The following is an 18155-nucleotide window of genomic DNA, read 5'->3' as shown; positions in this document are numbered from 1 at the left end:
AGACAAGAAGCAGTTCCAACCCAAGGATGATGGAAAGTCTAAGGGAAAGGAGGACTCTTCTAGCAGAAAAACAGAGTGGGACATGAAAGTCCTCAAATGGTAAAGGTTCTAGCAAAGGTTCGAAAGACGTTGAGTCAAAGAATGACAGGAGAGGGCGTGGGTGTTTCATCTATGGAGGTTCATAGCATTGTGCGAGAGAATGTCCATAGTGGCAGAGGTTGAACTCTACATAGATGGTAGTAGACCAAGATGGTCAGATTGCAGTGATGGGTGTGATCCAGTGTTTGGGTGAGTTAATACCACCGAGCAGCCTAGGGCTATGACTGTCGAACTTGAGAACCGAAACAAGTTGTGTTACGTGGAGGCCTAGATGAGTGGGAAGTACACAGTGGCTATGATGTATATACAAGCCACTCACAACTTTATCTCAGCCAAGAGAGCTCGAGATTTGGGGTTGAAGGTGCAAGCTAATGCATGCTCTTTCAAGGTGGTGAATTCCCCATTCAAAAAGATACATGGTATTGTCTGGGACATACCACTGAAAGTCGGCTTGTGGTAGGGTCGCATGGATTTGATAGTGATCGAAATGGATGATTTTGAGTTGATTTTGGGTCAGGAGTTCTTGAAGATTGGCAAGGTTGCGGTGATACCTCACTTGGATTCTTTGGTGTTTTTAGATCCGAAGCAGACATGCTTGGTGAAGATGACAGAGAAGCAACGGTCTGGGAAGGCTCCGATGATTTCAGCATTGGGAATGAAAAAGGCAACCAAGAACCATGGTAAGGAACCAATGTTTCTAGCAGCGCTACTTGGAGGTTGGGATGAACTTGAGGATGTGTAGGAGACACCCATTCCACCTAAAGTAGAGGAAGTCATTCTGGAGTTTGAGGACACAATGCCAGTCAAGCTACCCGCTCAACTCCCAGAGAGGAGAACTGTAGATCACAAGATTGAAATGGTACCAGGGGCGAAGCCACCAACACAGGCTCCATATAGGTTATTTGGTCCAGAGATGGTAGAATTGAAGAGGCAGTTGGAGGAGCTGCTTGAGGCGGGTTACATCAAGCCATCCCATTCTCCGTATGGGGTGCCCGTGTTGTTCCAGAAGAAGAAAGATGGAACATTGAGGTTATGTATTGACTTCAGGGCCCTGAAGAAGTTGACCATCAAAAATGAGTATCCCCTTCCTCTTATTGCTCATTGTTTTGACCGATTGTCTAGGGCAAAGGTCTTCAGAAAGCTTGATCTTAAGCAGGGCTACTATCAAGTGAGGATTGCAGTGGGAGACGACGAGAAGGTTGCATGTGTGACCAGGTATGGGTCATACGAGTTCATGATGATGTCGTTTGGGCTATGCAATGTACCCACAACATTTTGTACACTCATGAACGATGTGTTCCGACCTCTGTTGGATAAGTCTATGGTGGTGTATCTGGATGATATACTAGTTTACAACAAGAACATGGAGGAGCACAAGCAACACTTGGCAGAAGTATTTCAATTGCTCCGGGAGAACAAAATTTTTGTCAAGAAGGAGAAATGTGCATTTGCTCAGGAAGAGGTGCACTTCTTGGGGCATATTATTGGAAAAGGTTTCATTCGTCCAGATCCAAAGAAACTAAGAGCAATATGGGATTGGGAACCCTTGTAGAATATTCATGAAGTGAGGTCGTTTCTTGGTTTGGCGAATTACTACAAGAGGTTTGTTGAAGGGTTTTCTAGATGTGTTGCACCCTTAACAGAGCTTCTAAAGAAGGACCGAAAGTGGAAGTGGTCAGACAAGTGTCAGACGACCTTTGAGACACTCAAGGAGAGACTCACATCGATGCCAGTGTTGGCATTACCTGATTTCATGAGGCCATTCGAGGTTCAAAGCGATGCTTCAGACTTTGCAGTTGGAGGGGTGTTGATGCAAGATGGACATCCAGTGGCTTATGAGTCGAGAAAGTTGTAGGATAGGGAGAGGAATTACCCTGCCCATGAGAAGGAAATGACTGGGATCGTTCATTGTCTTCAAACTTGGAGGCACTATCTGTTGGGAACGCAGTTTGTGGTGAAGATAGAACATGTTTCCTCAACGTATTTCAAGACTTGGGTGAAGCTAACTCCAAAGCAAGCCAGGTGGCAAGAGTTCTTAGTAGAGTTTGATTTTGAGATTCTCTACAACCTAGGAAAGAAGAATGTTGTAGCAAATTCTCTAAGAAGGAAGGGACAGTTAACTGCTATTGAAGGGGACCAGGAGGCACAGCCCGAGGCTAGCCAAGTGGAACTATCTAGCGAGGTGTTGGAGTCTATCAAGGAGGGTTATCTGATGGATCTGCAGGTAGCGGAGCTGTACAAATAGGAAAAGTAGGGTAGGACTCGGAAGTTCAACATCAAGGATGGGTTGTTGTTGTTCACCCAGGATCGAGTTTACCTTCCGAAGTGGAAGAATGTGAGGAGGGAAGTTCTCAACGAATGTCATGATAGTCTGTGGGCAGGTCATCCAGGACAAAGAAGAACCCTTGCATTGGTTGAGAGAGGCTTCTACTGGCAGAACATGAGGAAAGATGTGGATGAGTATGTCAGGAGCTGTCTCATATGTCAACAAGACAAGGTGGTAACAAAGCCTCCGGGAGGATTGTTGCAGCCCTTACTCGTACCAGTGAGACCGTGGGAAAGCGTGAGTATGGACTTCATCACAGAGTTGCCAAAAGTGGATGGGTACAGTAGTATCATGGTCGTGGTTGATAGGTTCTCGAAGTATGTTTTTTTTGTGCTGTATGAGGCACCATGCAAAGCCGAGGATGTTACTGACTACTTCTTCAGAAATGCTGTGAAGTATTGGGGTGCTCCACTGAGTATCATTAGTGATAGGGATGCTCGCTTTACCAACAATTTCTCGAAGGAGATGTTCAAGCTAATTGGGACAAAGCTGCTCATGTCAACGAGTCATCACTCGGAGATAGATGGTCAGATCGAGAGGATCAATGGGATTTTGGAGGACTATCTTAGGCACTTTGTTTGGTCAGACCAATCCAACTGGCCAAAGTTGTTGGACCCGGTGTAGTTTAGCTACAACATGTAGAAGAGTGCATCGAGTCACTATTCACCTTTTGAATTGGCTATAGCACAATAGCCACTGACTCCTCATACGGTTTTGAGTGGATATGTCTGGGATTGTCCGAATGCAAAAGATAGGTTGAAGGAGTGGAAAGATCGAGTGGATCATGCGAGGCATAACTTGGTCAAGGCTGCAGAAAGAACGAAGCATTATGTAGACTCAAGGAGGAGCAATGTGGAGTTCAAAGTTGGTGACAAGGTCTTTCTCAAGATGGACCTAGTTCAGTTTAAGGCACCCAAGGGGTTGAGTGCATCACTTGGTCGCAGATTTGACAGACCATTCACAATCACAGGGCGGATTGGGAAAGTTGCATACAAGATGAAGTTGCCAGCGCATCTTAGAGTCCACAATGTTTTCCATGTCAGCCAACTCTGTCTGTATCGTCAGGATAAATAGGACAATAGCAGGAACATACCAACCCGAGGACTAGCATTTGTCAAGGTCAGGTCGGGACTAGATATGGAGGAAGTGATCGCTATAAAGGAGTGAGGATTTGGAAACAGGAAGTGGAGAGAGTTCTTAGTTCATTGGCAGGGTCAGTCCCGAGAAGAGGCGACTTAGGAGAAGGCTGAGAACCTCTAGAAAGAGGCGACTTAGGAGAAGGCTGAGAACCTCTAGAAATATGAAGCCAAGGTTTTGGAGTTCTTGGAACAGAACTCCAGCCTCCCCTTCTAAGTGTAAACAAGTTGGGGGCCTCTACAACACGAGTCTGAGACTGTATTGCCGACGTCCAGGACATCGCCTATTTTAAGTGGGGGAGGATGTAAGGGGCTACTATCTCGGGGAGATCAGTAGGCTTCTAAGGTGATAAGTCCCTTCCGATTCTCAGCAGGTGGAAGTTGTGGTGATTGACAAATGGTTAATGCCAAGCTACAGTTGTGTGAGAATTGGACGAAAAACTTATATAGGGGGAAGCAGAGTACCCTGTCGTTCATGAGAGAATGTTTCTACAGTGTGCTTTACTTTCCCAGGTGAAGGTTCATGGTGGAGAAATCCAAGGAGGACCAAAACAACATTCCAACGAGCAAAGGTGTTCAGAGCGATTGCAGAGCAGGGGTGAAGTAGAAGCAGCAGCAGAGAAGCAGTGAGACTTGGAGTCCCCGTTCAGGGAGGGGGCCTGGGTCGTTTACTGGGTAAGTCATCGCGGGCTCACGAGAGAGTCAATGGTGCGCCAGGTTGAGTTTCGAAGGAGACAGGGTCTTTGTGGATTTGGAGTATATGTGAGAAGCTACAGCCAGGGGTGAGGTGCAGTGGTATCTGTATTGGTGTTTCAAGAGTGGACGCAGATCCAGGGGCAGGAACTTGTAATCAGGTGCTTGGGAAGTACTCGGGGTAGTGACCAATGACATAGTTGGAATTGTTTGTAGACCGGGCCAGGGGCCATTTCTTCAGATCAATAAAGCTATCTTATTGCCCCAACATTGTGTTCATTGTGTAAGGATTCTGCTGTGCAAGTTTGTACGTGTTGTGCAAGTGTGTGTGTATGCAGGTTCTGGAGCTTGGGAGTGCTTACAAGCGTAGTCTGAGTTCTTGGAAGTGCTTGGATCTCACAGACAAGTACCTAAAAGATCGTTGGTGCCACATGGGTAAAGCTAGCCCCATGACAATAGATATGTATTGCATACAAAAATACTGTATATAATGTCCTTGGTTTATCCTTCAAGATGATGTTGTGTATGAAATTTATAATTGATTACATACGACGCATTATCATGTTTAGAATGACTATAAATAAGATAGTGCCTTATATGTTCTTTAGGACGTTGCTGTATCTAAAGTATATTCCTTAATCTCTGCCCTCCCTTAATACAATCTATGTTTGTTTCTTTAGGTTTGCACACGGACTATGGTTTGGTAATCGGCTTTCCACAGAACAGATTTGAAGAGGATCAGAATTAGATCTACCACCCTCCTCCAACATGTATTGGGTGCTTATTATATATGCTAAGGAAGTGTCACAAGACACACGTCTCTTGTCTCTTGAAATCGTTTTATCTCTTCCTTTCCTTAATCGTGCCTTTTCAAAACTTAACTGGATTCCATAATAATAATCGTGTGATAGGGCATTGTATTGTTTTGTTAGTAAACCAATGTTAATTATTTTACCATCGTGTCTAGCTTGACCTTCGTTCTAGGGGCTATCATTCCTCAATACTAGTTCTTTATTCATTGATCTACATATCAAGATGATCTTCTCTCATAGTGCTTGGCTCGCTAATGTCTAGTGATGCTTGTATCGGGGTTCACCAATACTGCCCTCACGTTGTATTACCAGTCCTTGTTCAGTTGGGGATATCACATAATTAGATTTTTTAAGTTATTTTTATCTAGAGTAATAAGTGCAATGATGGAAATGTATTAGTTATATATAAAGTTCTTCAAGCATTAAATAAATAAAATAATAAATAGTTATATTCAATAATTGATTTCTGATAAAGAATGATATTTTATAAGTGAAACATATAAATTGGATAAAATTAAACATGATATTTCAAGTGAAGGAATGAAAGAGAAAAATAGAAATGAAAACAAAGATAGAGTTTATATAAATCAAAATAAAATATCACATTCACTTAATGAGTTACGGCTCATACATCAGACACCATTACATTCAGATTGATATCCTTCTAAACTTTTAATATTTTACATCTCCTAACTTTAAATTCATGCTATTTAGTAGATTTGTATGTGTTATGAGAGTGAAAACAATACAAAAACCATACAATATATATGTTGGAGTTTTACATTAATTAGGTTAGTTTTACGTTAATAGTTAAGTAAAAATAAATTAGTTAGATTGTTAGTTTCTAGGAAGTTATGCTTTCGTAAGGGAGTTTTGGTAGTTCTTTAGGCAAATAATGGCTTTATATAGTTGATGTTGATCAATGTAAAATCCATTTTATTGAATGAATAATATCCGTTTGCTTTCTTCAATGGTTTGATTTCTGATTACTCTCATATATGGTATTTGATTTTTGATTACTCTCATATATGGCATTTGATTTCCGATTACTCTCACATATGGTATCAAAGCAGTTTTCAATCATGAAGGGCATGTGAAGGAAATCAGTCATGACACTCTTGTACAATGGGTAGTGAAGAAAAATGCAACCATAATGAGCTACAACTAAAGTCAAGGTTGGGCATTACATGTGTCGGAATAGATGCACGTTAATAATAGAGGGGCGATTAAAATTGTTTTATTGATAATATGTAAATGTTAGAAGGAAAATAGATAGGTGTAAAAATCAACATCTATGCAAAGCTAGTGAAGAGTTGGAAAGAAAGAGATTAGCCGCATGAATATCTTTGCTCTTGTGTGCTTGTAATGCCATGAAGAAAATAGAAACGATAGGAAGGCACACGGGTATGAAGCAATTGATGGTAAAATGCAAATAGAGAGTGAGCCAGCCTACTGTAAGGACCACTATAGTGTCAAAATTATCATAATTCATATAATTTACAAAATTCCACATAAAAAAGCATAAATTAATGCATGCCAATTGTTAAAATATACTGGATTAGGGACATGTAATTATATTAAGACAAAAAGATTCAAAAACAAGGCTAAACACAAGAAAAATATATACCTTATTACAGACCATAAGGTCAAATACAATAAATGCATAAGGAACAAATCATGTTGACCAACTTGATAGGAACTCTTGACATTTGTCACAACATGGGTGAGAACATTGTCGGAGCGCACTTCCACCCTACCTTGAAGTAGTTACACTTACCTGAAATCCTTCATGACATAGAAGATACCCAATCCAACATGAGGAAGACTAGCAATGTGATACTGGCAAGATTAATGGAAATTTTGCAACATAATACATCCATATTTCAACATTAATGTATTAATATCAATGGCACACATGATTCCAATAACATAAACATAGAGATAGAATCCATAATCCATGCTTAACTATCTCAAATCATTTTGACATCTTAAATCCATCTCAAACATGTATGTAAAACATAGTGACATCCGATAAACACATTTACCAGAATACAATGATGTAACTAATATTGAAGTCAAGGTCAAAGAGAATTTTAGTCACATTTATTCCAAGAGGTGAACATGACTTGAATTTATCTCAATCATGGTGAAAACACAAGAATTCATCCATGCATACATAAGCAACAAGAATAATCTCTTCTATTATCTACTTGATAAATTTTCAAGCTCTCACAACTATATAACAAAAATGCACTTGCTAGTATACTTGTAATGAAAGAATAATTTAGTCACTCAAGGCATCAAGGATATGTTAGATTCATTAGACCATTAAATTGACCTTAGATTGTTTCAATTGAGTAAATAACTTCCCATAAGTATAATCCACAATAATCATCAAGCAGATCATTTTATTTTCAACTATTCTAAGTATCATGAATACGAGAAGGACATAAACCTTGATTAATCTTATAAGAATATAAAACATACAAAATCATACTTAAGCCTAAAAAGACATTGGTTTAATTAAAGACATAGCATCATCATTCTCTCAATGTTCCTAAACTAATAGGTACTAATAAGGTGAGTCCTCTAGGACTTTTAAAATAAATTCATTCACTTGTGTTTTGAAATAATGTGCATGGTAAGTTTCCAAGCATTTTTATTAAAAAGGTTATCCAACATCTCACCAAATATCTTGAACTAAGATAAATCATTATCAAACTATAAATTGATAAAGTGAAGATACCTTGATAATGATTACCAATTCACATCTCATAATGCTCTTAAATATATTTATTGAATATTACAAGCTCATGTGTAAGGAGTGTCATATAAAATATACTCAAATGTTAAACCCTATGATAGTTGACTTTTGGTTTGTGATATACTATGATTATATATAGACCAATCACTTGGTATAAATATCAACTCCTTAACTAATTGTATAATCTTCAAGAACAATCCTTGCACACAAAAAAATGATTAAACCATTTACTTAAGAATGAAGGATAATTGATTTAACATTGCTAGTGAGAAACATACCAATTGAATTATGATAGATTAATTAGACAATATACTTGTATTTCATGTCTTAATACCTATCATTTACATCTTAATAAAATCATACCACTAAATATATCATCTTATCCCATTGGGTTGAACTGATCTATCCCAATATTACACCTATATGAATTTAAGATGATATATCTAACTTTCTAAAAGAAAGAGATGGGTAATGATAGTAGGCATATAGGTGGTTATGCATTCCCTATGCTAAATTACCAATCTTACTAGTCTTCTATAAATATTATAATTCAAGTTCATCTATAAATAATATATAATGTTTCAACTAGAGTAACACCATTTTAACATTTAGGGTGCATGGGGGGTTTGAAATAAGGAAGGAGGGAGTTAGAGTGAGAGCAAGGGTTTCAGGGGGTTCAGAGGAGAAGAAGGAGACCAGGATAATAGTACAGAAGATGACAATGAGGATAAGAGTGTTTCCTGCTACCAGCATTTGGTGGTTGGGGTTTGTGGCTTGTGGTCTCCTTTTTTGACTTTTTCTTTGGTTTGTTCTTCTTGTGGTTGGGCAACCAAGGTGGGGGCGATTACGTCCTTCCTTGTTTGGTGCTCCATTTTGGTGTTGCATGCCAGGTTGCGCTTGAGATGACATCATTCTTTCAATTTGGAGGCTTATGTGTGGGGACCTTGTTTCCCATGTTGGTGCTTGAAGCTGACTTTTTTTTCTTCATGGGTTACTCTGTTTTGGCTCTTCCTTTCCCTATTAGTTTGTCTATGTTTGGTATTTCTCTCGCAGTCCGAGATTGGGAATCCGTGGCTATTTTCTGTTTTGGCTTCGTTGGAGTTCTTGGTTCATTGAGTGGGTGCTCTATTGAGAGTTCCTTTTCTATTCCTATGAAGACTGAGCACTTTGTGGCTCTTTTATTTATGGGTTTGGGTGGGTTTTTATTCTCTTCTAGCTAGGGCATGGAGATATTCATGGCTATATGTTTAGAGGATTCTTTTGGGTTTCCTATTGAGGTGGATTACCTTGAGAGATTGGGCTCTATTGCTTCTTGGGCCCTTTTGGTTTTTGGTTCTTCTTTGAGGTGGTGCTTCTTCAAGAGGGCATTTTTTCCCTTTCTGACGTCTTTTCCCTATTCTCTCCTATTGAGGGGGAGATGGCCTAGTTGGGTTGCTTTGTGTTTTAATTTCAGCATCTTTATTTTTCTTCAGATCTTCCTATTGAGGTAGAGATGAATTTTGATGGAGAAAATATGAGGTGTTTCTTGGGGGTCGTTGGAGTCCTGTCTTTTGGCTACAAAGGAGTTGTTGCTGTCCTCTTCTCTTTCCTCATTCTTTTATCTCCTATTGAGATGGATATTTTGGCAGGTGATGAGAGTTCTGTATTAAACGTTCTCAAGGTTAATTTTTTGGGAGCCTTTCTAAAGACCATTGTTAAGGTTGAGGGAACTTGGAAAAACCCTATGCTCATGTTTGAAAAGAAGGTAATGGGAGCCTTTTCAAAACCCACTTGTAAGGTTAAGAGAGCATAGAAAAACCCTAAGTTCATGTTTATTTGAGTTGTATTGGTAAGCTTTGTGGTGGTTACAACCAAATCTTTGAAGCTTAGTTGTTGTTCTCTTACTGTTGCTGGGATGTTGTTTGTCTTTGTTTATCTTTTGTAGTGTTTTATTTCCGTGTTTTGGATTCTCGCTAATTCCAAAAGGTTTTGAAAACCGTTTCAAACCTATTGTAAAAGGTTTTGAGTCCCCTCGAAACCTTTTTTACCTCATCAAAAAATACCATTTTAGCATTTTATTAAATATTAGAGATAATTCTCAATTTTCTATCCATTAAATAGAAGTGACTTCTATTCTCCTTATTTTTAATAATATAATATACTCCTAGATAACTCCTGTCTATTTTCTACTAAATGGCACTACAATAGCATCCTTCTAATGGAGAATAACTATATTCAAACCACAATAAAGTTTGAGGTATTTTGACTTTAATCTTCTCATATTCAAATATGATACCTTTTCTCTACCTAATCAAATTACATTCCATACCAAGTGAAGATAAGGATAGACTTCAACTTAACCATTCTATTTGTTTCAAATATTGCTATTAATGTTTTCTTAAAATAGAGTACTAAAAGAGTGGTTGGAATACATTTTAAAAGAACATTATGTAATATTTAAACTACAAGATATTTCAAATTGAGTCAATGAAGAGATACACCTAAAGGTAAGACCTAGGCAATAATAATTGATTACTAAATATACCTCAAGAACAAATACGATTTCCAAGCAATCTTAACATGCATCAAGTAGAAAGACAAAGGGGAAATGACCTAGTACTTGTGCACCCTAACTTCGCACTTCTCAAAATCCTACGTGGAAATTTCAAATCACTCCCAATTTTTTACAATAGCTTACTTAGCTAGTCCCTTTCTTATAAATAAGGTTTCAGGGCCACATCATCAAATATGGTGGCACATCAGCATGCTTTTTGCCAAGGTATCCAAAACAACCCCAAAAATAAGTGAGACCAATAGTTGTGCAAACGAGGCCCCCATATTTGTGTAGCTGATTTGGCATCACATGATTGGTTTGTTTTGACAAATAATAGTACATTTCATTCTATTAAAGGTAGTCATCATAACAATTTAACAATTTTAAAGTCACAACTTTTGGTGCAATATTGTCAAAAAAAGTGGACATTAAATCAACGAGTATGGGTATTAAATCAATAACTACTATCACAAGAATTGAAACACGCTCAACTACTAAATCCTTTCCCCTAATTAATGAAAATAGGATTATGCATATGATGGCATGAAAGACATGTATAGATATATGAATATAAGAAATGAGGAGGCTTTCATGCATCTGTAATAAGAATGCATTGAATACGAAGAAAAGGTAAATTGCAATAACAGAGACTATAAAGGATACTCTTAGCCAATGGAATGGCAATTAACATCTGTGTAAGGTGGATTTAGAGAAATAAGAACTAATAATAGAATAAGGAATTTAAATATAGTGTTTTTGAGGAACGTGAACCATTTGATATTATGTCTCATATAGATGCATCTAATGGAATGCATTGATTTTCACAATACAGATAATAACTCATTGGTTCTAAGTACAGGTCTAAAGATATTCTACATATATAGAAATAGAGACTAAGGATCATTTGAATACTTATCTCTCAAATTGCAGTGGATCAATACAAATCTTAATTTTGCTAAGTTGACCATAGTCTCTAAGTCTATTTATATATCCCCACATGGCTAACTTTTCCCTTCTCTTCTTTACCAAAACCAAATATGGCAAAAGATCAATAATATAATGTCATATTACTTCCTATTTCTCCTCACCCTTTTGCAGGCTCTATTACAAAATACTCCTCCTTCCTATGCCCACATTCAGTTGTATTTCCTTCATGCGTTGAAGGAATACGAAGTGTCTTCAAGAAGAAACAACCTTCAGATTTTAAATTATCTTTCCCTTCTATATTTAGTTTCCCATCATAGTAGACATGATTAGAGTTATTGATAAAATTAAATTAAAAATGCAATCTACTCTTGCATGACTTTCCTACTAAACTTTTCTTATGTGGGCAAAGGAGGAGTTTTGTTTTAGTTTCTACTAATTTTAAAACAAGGGCTACAAGCAGCAAAGTTCCTACCAAAATTTGGAAGAACAGTTTTGTAATTTTGTTAACTGCCATGAGCCCTCAAGCCAACACTATCAGAGGGCAAATGCAAAACCACATACTTAACCCATAAAATTTTTCACTTGCTATTAAGAAAATTGAAATGCCTTAGGGAGTTGCCATGATAGTCGAATTTTATGGACAATTTTAAAGATATAAAATTTATAAAATTTTATTTCTTTTTTATAATAATTAGTAAACTATGTGATTTAGTTTTAACACTTAGATTTCAGATGGATCACCTAGTCCTATTGCTTCTACAAGCACAAAATGATAAAATGATTTGATTAATATTATAGACATAATTTATTTGAATAATAATTATTGATGTATATGATATGAATTATATATCACAATTGATACAAATTAGAATAATTATAATTTGAACTTTTTTAATAGATTACATTTCTAAATTAATTCAATAACTAAATTGAATATTAATTAGTCGATAGGCTACATACCATGGGGTTTCACTCAAAACCTATCTCATGCTGCCAAACCTCTCCCGTTGCTGCTAAACATCTGCAAAAAATGGGCCTCGTGAAACCTTTGTCCTTTCGAATAAATTTTGCTTGAAAATTTGTGAATGTTGTCTCATACACAAGATCAAATCGATCTGAATTAAATCGGATTTGGATTTAGTAATCAAATCATATCTTGTCTCTAGCTCTAGAATCTACTTTTTTAGTGATCTGCTATATGATCATTATAAATAGATTGAGGTAGATTAAAGCAACTATAATGAGATTTTCTATTTGGTTCATAATTATTGCTTTGATAGGGTTCATCTTAATAATTTTCCACCAAACTCTTTCTCATTGGTATCAGTGGCAATTGACACAATTTGTGTAGAATGTCTACCTCGCAAGATTATTGTTTGTTGTGTTTTATTTTATTACTAAATAGTGACATTTTTCTTTGTTAAATGAAGGCTTAGAATGTTTGAAAAATAAATTCTTATTGTAGAAATCTACAAAAGCTTATTGCTCTTAAGGTGCTCGGGAAGATACCAGAGTGCGACCTAGATCAGGCCGCTGCAATTAGTCACTTCACAGATGGATTAATATGAAACAATTGTCAAGGTATTAGTTCTTGTATACCACAAATTTCTATTAAAAGGCCGATGGTGGTATTAAGGAATATAAGTTCCTTGAATAGCCAAAATCATGGCTAGCTACATGCTAGTCATGTGAAGTATTTGACAAAATACCTCAAAGGTACGTGCAGATACAAAAAGAATGAAATGTTTGACAAAATTCCATGAAGACAATAGGTGGTTTCAAAGAAAGAAGCACCATTGAAAATGTCGTGAATACAATAGTTTGAATTTAATGCTCTTTGAACATGGCCCAACTTGTCTTTAAAAAATGTGTTTATTTACTTATGAGTTTCTTTCCACACTTATTTATTTAGGCCTTTCAAATTTTTGTATCCACTTTGCATCGATTTGTGCCTCTTACTTCATTGAATTTGTAGGGGTTTTGATTTCTTTGTAAGATGAATATGAATGGTTGCTCAAAAGAGGGTATCCACAACTGCATTCCTATTGGATGTATCTTTCAACAATCATACTTGTTGAGTCACAAGTTTCTATTTGAATTGCTTCTTTCAAAAGGAAAAATCATGAGTACTCACTAACCTCCCAACTACTTTAGCAGGTATGTGAACTATGGTTCTACTTCTAGTTAGTAGCTTTTGCTTTAAATATTCTAGCAAGTGGTATTAGGTAGATACCGCTCTTATTGTAATGCCATGGGTGCAATACCACCATGTTTTTGGTTTATGGTTTGTCTATATAAGAGATATATTCCACATTTTTTTAATAATCTTATTTTCATGCCAGTACAAATCTATGCATTTTTTCACATCTCTCACCAACGACTTGCATGTGTGTTTGCAATTCATCTTTTGGGGATGCAGGTTTCTCTCCTTAATTTATAACTTTATATATTGTAGTAGTGTCATTTTCCTACAAGCGTATTATAGGTGGTATCTGAGCCAACTTCAAAACTATAGGGTAGAAAAAGATAATTGCATTACATAGGATAAAAATATATTGGAGTATTAGATTGAGATACAAATAAAATTGGAGTTTGTATGGAAAACATACTACAAGGAGATTCAAATGAGTGGTGAGAAAGTTTTTTTAAAACAGTATTGAAAAAGGTAGGTTCCACGAGTCATTATTTAGGAATCATTTGGAAAAATTGTTATTTCTCATATGATGCCTTTGGAAAAGTACAACTTTCAATTCAAATGTTCAGTTGAGGTCTTTTTGTTGGAAAATAGATTCAACACACTTGCAAATGAACATTTTTTCATAATATTTTATTTGCTCATAGGTATAAGAATTTTTTCTTTATGAGCATAAAATATATGACAAATAAAACTAAAAAATTAACTAACCTCCCAATACATTTTGTTCATTTATCCTCAAAGAATGATAAATTTTTTGTACAAAATGTTAAACAATGACAACCCAAGCTATGCTTTGAAGTCTAAAAAATTGAAAGAAAATTGAAAACATATACACATTACTAATCTCCCATCCCCCCTCTTCAAACCAATCTATGATTGATATACTTGAAAAGTTAAAAGAATTGCCAAACCTACCTTCCTTGATACTGCTCCAACAACTACTATCAAACCCACTTCCAAACTAGATTGTACTTACTCTTAGTGATGGGATGGTCAATTTAGGATAATAGGCACACCAATTGTGAAATATAAACATACATTAAATCCAAGAATGTGGCAATGAATTCATGTACCTTTCTATCCACATCATTTTCTTCAATTTTTTTCCTTCGAAAAACATTAAATTATTCACATCCTTTAGGCTATAATAAAGACCAAACTTATTTAATAAGTTGATCTTTCACATATGAATCAAATCTATAGGATTTACTTACAAATATTCCAATATGTTTAATGCATCAATGCCTTTTGGACTTTTCGTAGTGATGATGTTGTTTCTTAGAATCCTGCAACTAGCCTAGTTATGATAGTACACATACTTGCATAAACATCAAAATATAAATGGAATATATAATCCAAAACAAATAAGGAGTCAAAGAATGTTATTTCCCTTAGAATTCCTTCAGATTGTGTAATGTCCTCTTTTTAGCTTGTTCCTATTTTTTGAACGATTAGCCTATCATTATGACCTTCGTAGGCTAACGAGGTTGGAAAGAGGGTCTCATTCAGTTGGCATCTACTCCAGGATTCAGTATGCTTTGGGTTGCATTTTGTTTGGTTTCATTTGGTCTCCATTTTCTATACATTTGCCATACTTACTATTTATAGTAAGCCAGAAGCTCATAGAGAGGGGACCTTTCTATTTTTAGAAAGTGCGTTTGGTCACACGGGGAAAAGTGGGGTGAACCTTCATTTCAGATGACAAATCAAAATTTTGAGTATTTTGGGAGCTATGAAGTTTTTAGTGGCCAAATTAATATTAAATCATTAAATAGCTTATTATAAAGTTATAATTTAACTTTATAATTTCACTTAAGTTGAGGGTAAAGTCATCATTGGAAGGGGGCCATTTGAGGAATTAATTATGAATGCAAATCTTAATAAAATATTAAATGTTTCCCCTAATTCTTAATGAAATAACATTTTCAATGTTATTTATGTCTTTTATGGGAAATCGAGCCTTAAGGAGGAATTAAAAGCAAAGGAGGATTTATCCCACATTGAGGGTGGAGATTGATTTGGAGGTTGAGGAGTCTTTATAAACAAACCTTGTCTTCCTTCAAGAGCATGTAATGAGATTATTTCATTGAAGCTATTTCTCCATTGTTGTTGGAAATCAGTGGCTGGATTGTTCTAAGGACAAAAACCCTTGGAATTTGAAGGTTGGATGAAACCGCAACTTTCCATGAGAGGTGAAGTCATCTTCAGAGTTTGCTATTGAACTTAATGGTTAAAGTTTTGGTTCAAACAAGAAGCTATGATGTAGATTGAAGGTGGCATGAATAGTGAATTGCTATAGTACCTATGAATAGTAAATTGCTACAGTATATGTTCACCTTAACAACTCAGAACCAGTACTAACATAGACACCTAGATGTTTAATATGCCCCATCTGAGCTCCAGTGGGCCGCCTTTCTTGTGTAGTGTCTATGATAGCACGACAATAAAATAGTGATGCGGAGAAACCTATAGATACGCTAAACCCCATTTTACTAAAAGTACACTCACCACAAGTCTCCTGGTAAATTGGATGCTACTTATAAACAAAATATTCTAATTTTTCGATGTCATGAGACCCCACACACCCAAAGGCACCTGTAAGTAAGATTCCCTTTTCCAAAATATGTTTCACCCGTTATTATTTTTAGGAATATTTTATATCAACCACAAGATCGTCTATATTAGATAGTAGACGTAACTTAAAATAAAAAGAAATTGTTTGTGGGGGATACATTATATCACCAATAACCTTGTTTGTCAGTGCACTTTTATCTATAGTTTTTCTATTATACTAAGAATAATTTGATCTTAAGAAGCTACACAATATATTTGGTGGTGGTACATAGCTTCATGAGATTTTCTATATTATGATGGAATTGTATCTTAATGAAATCTTAATATTAGTGAAGAAAAAAAATCAAATTTCAAGTTTAATATGTATTATGATGATTCTATGTTTTATGAGTTGGTTTAGTTTAGCTAGTTGTAAACCTTTCTTGTTAGATTGTATTTCTTGTGGATTATATAATTGATTAATAATGTAAGTGTGTCTTGTTGTTTTTGTCCTATTCTTTCTTTTCATGTGCAAATCTCTTTGAAATGCTAATTAATTTCATTATAATTTTTCAATTCTAATCAATTGAAAACAAAGAAAGAAGTACCAAAGATTGATAATGATATTTGCTGGAAAACATGTCTCAGGGCAGAGAAAGGCATCCAAGCCTTCAGGAGGGTGCCCAAGGAAAATCCAAGCCTTTGGCTTGGTGTTTTCCAAGGCAATAAGTTTGGCGCATGCCAAATATGGCGCTCGCCAAATATGATGCTTGCCAAATTTGGTGCACGCCAAATGGAAAAAATTAAAAAAACCATTTTGTGTGCACCTTATATTTCATAGCATTTTTTCATCATAGAAAGAACAAAGTGTTCCCTCTCTCCAAATATATACATAAAATATAATATTTAATTTATATTTTATGTTTATATTGTGAGGATGTTTGAGAGTGATTCTAGATCTCTAGGAGTTATAATGCAGATTCTAGGTTTTAGAGTATTCAAATAAATTTCAGACTTAGTCAAATTTCAATAATAATTTCAGTAATCAACATGCTCATATCAGTATTATCTCTATGGTCTCTTCCCCACATTCCCTCTCTCTCTTCCTTAACCCCTACTTCTCTCTCTCTCTCTCTTAGGTCTCTCCCTCTTTACTTCCTCCCTTGTCTCAAGCAACTCTCCCTCTCTTTCCCATCTCCCTCACCCACTCTCTCTCTCTTTGGTCTATCCTTCTCTTTCCCTCTTTCACTTGGGGTCTCTCTTTCTCTCCCTCTATCTCTCTTTCTCTCTCTCACTCTTACTCCCTTTATGTTTCTCTCAAGTCTTTCTACCTCTCTATCTGTCAAGTCTATCTCCCTCTCAGCCTTTATCTCTCTATCTCGCTCTCCTCTCTAAAATGGCTCTCTCTTCCATTATTTCTCTCTTTCCCTCTAACTCTTTTTCTCTCTCTTTGTCTCATTCCCTCTCTCCCTCTCTCTATCTCTCTCTAAATATCTTTTCCTTTCTATTTCTCTCCCATTCTCTCCCTCTCCCTCCCTCTCTACCTCCCCCTGTCTTTCTCTCTTTCCTTCTAACTCTCTTTCCCTCTTTCCCTCCCACTCTCTCTCTAACTCTCTTTCCATCTCTCTTTCCCTCCCATTCTTTATCTTTTAAGTTTCTCTCCCTCTCAGCCTCTATCTCTCTATCTCACTCTCCTCCTCTCTCAGGTGTATCTCTCTCCCATTCTCTCCCTCTCTCCTCCCCCTCCCTCTCTCCCTTTCTCATTATATCTCTTTCTCACTCTCTCTCTCTCCCTCTCTTTACCTCTCTCTATCTCTAGTCTCTTACTATCCTTCCATCCCTTCCTCCCTCTTACTCAAGCTCTCTCTCTCTCTCTCACCATTCCTCCCTCCACCTCTTAGGTATCTCTCTCTCACCATCCCTCCCTCCACCTCTTAGGTCTCTCTCTCACAAACCCTCCATCAACTTCTCAAGTCTCTCTGTATCTCCCCAAATCCCCCCCCTCTCTCTCTCTCTCCCTCTCTTATTTCTCTCTCTCTCTCTCTCTCTCTCTCTCTCTCTCTCTCTCTCAGGTGTCTCTATCTCCCTCCCCTCCCTTTCTCTTTCTCTCTCACA

Source organism: Cryptomeria japonica, unplaced genomic scaffold (genome assembly GCF_030272615.1).
Source record: "Cryptomeria japonica unplaced genomic scaffold, Sugi_1.0 HiC_scaffold_281, whole genome shotgun sequence".
NCBI classification, from domain to species: Eukaryota; Viridiplantae; Streptophyta; class Pinopsida; order Cupressales; family Cupressaceae; genus Cryptomeria; species Cryptomeria japonica.
The sequence above is the reverse complement of the archived record's forward strand: the minus strand, read 5'-3'. Positions refer to the sequence as shown.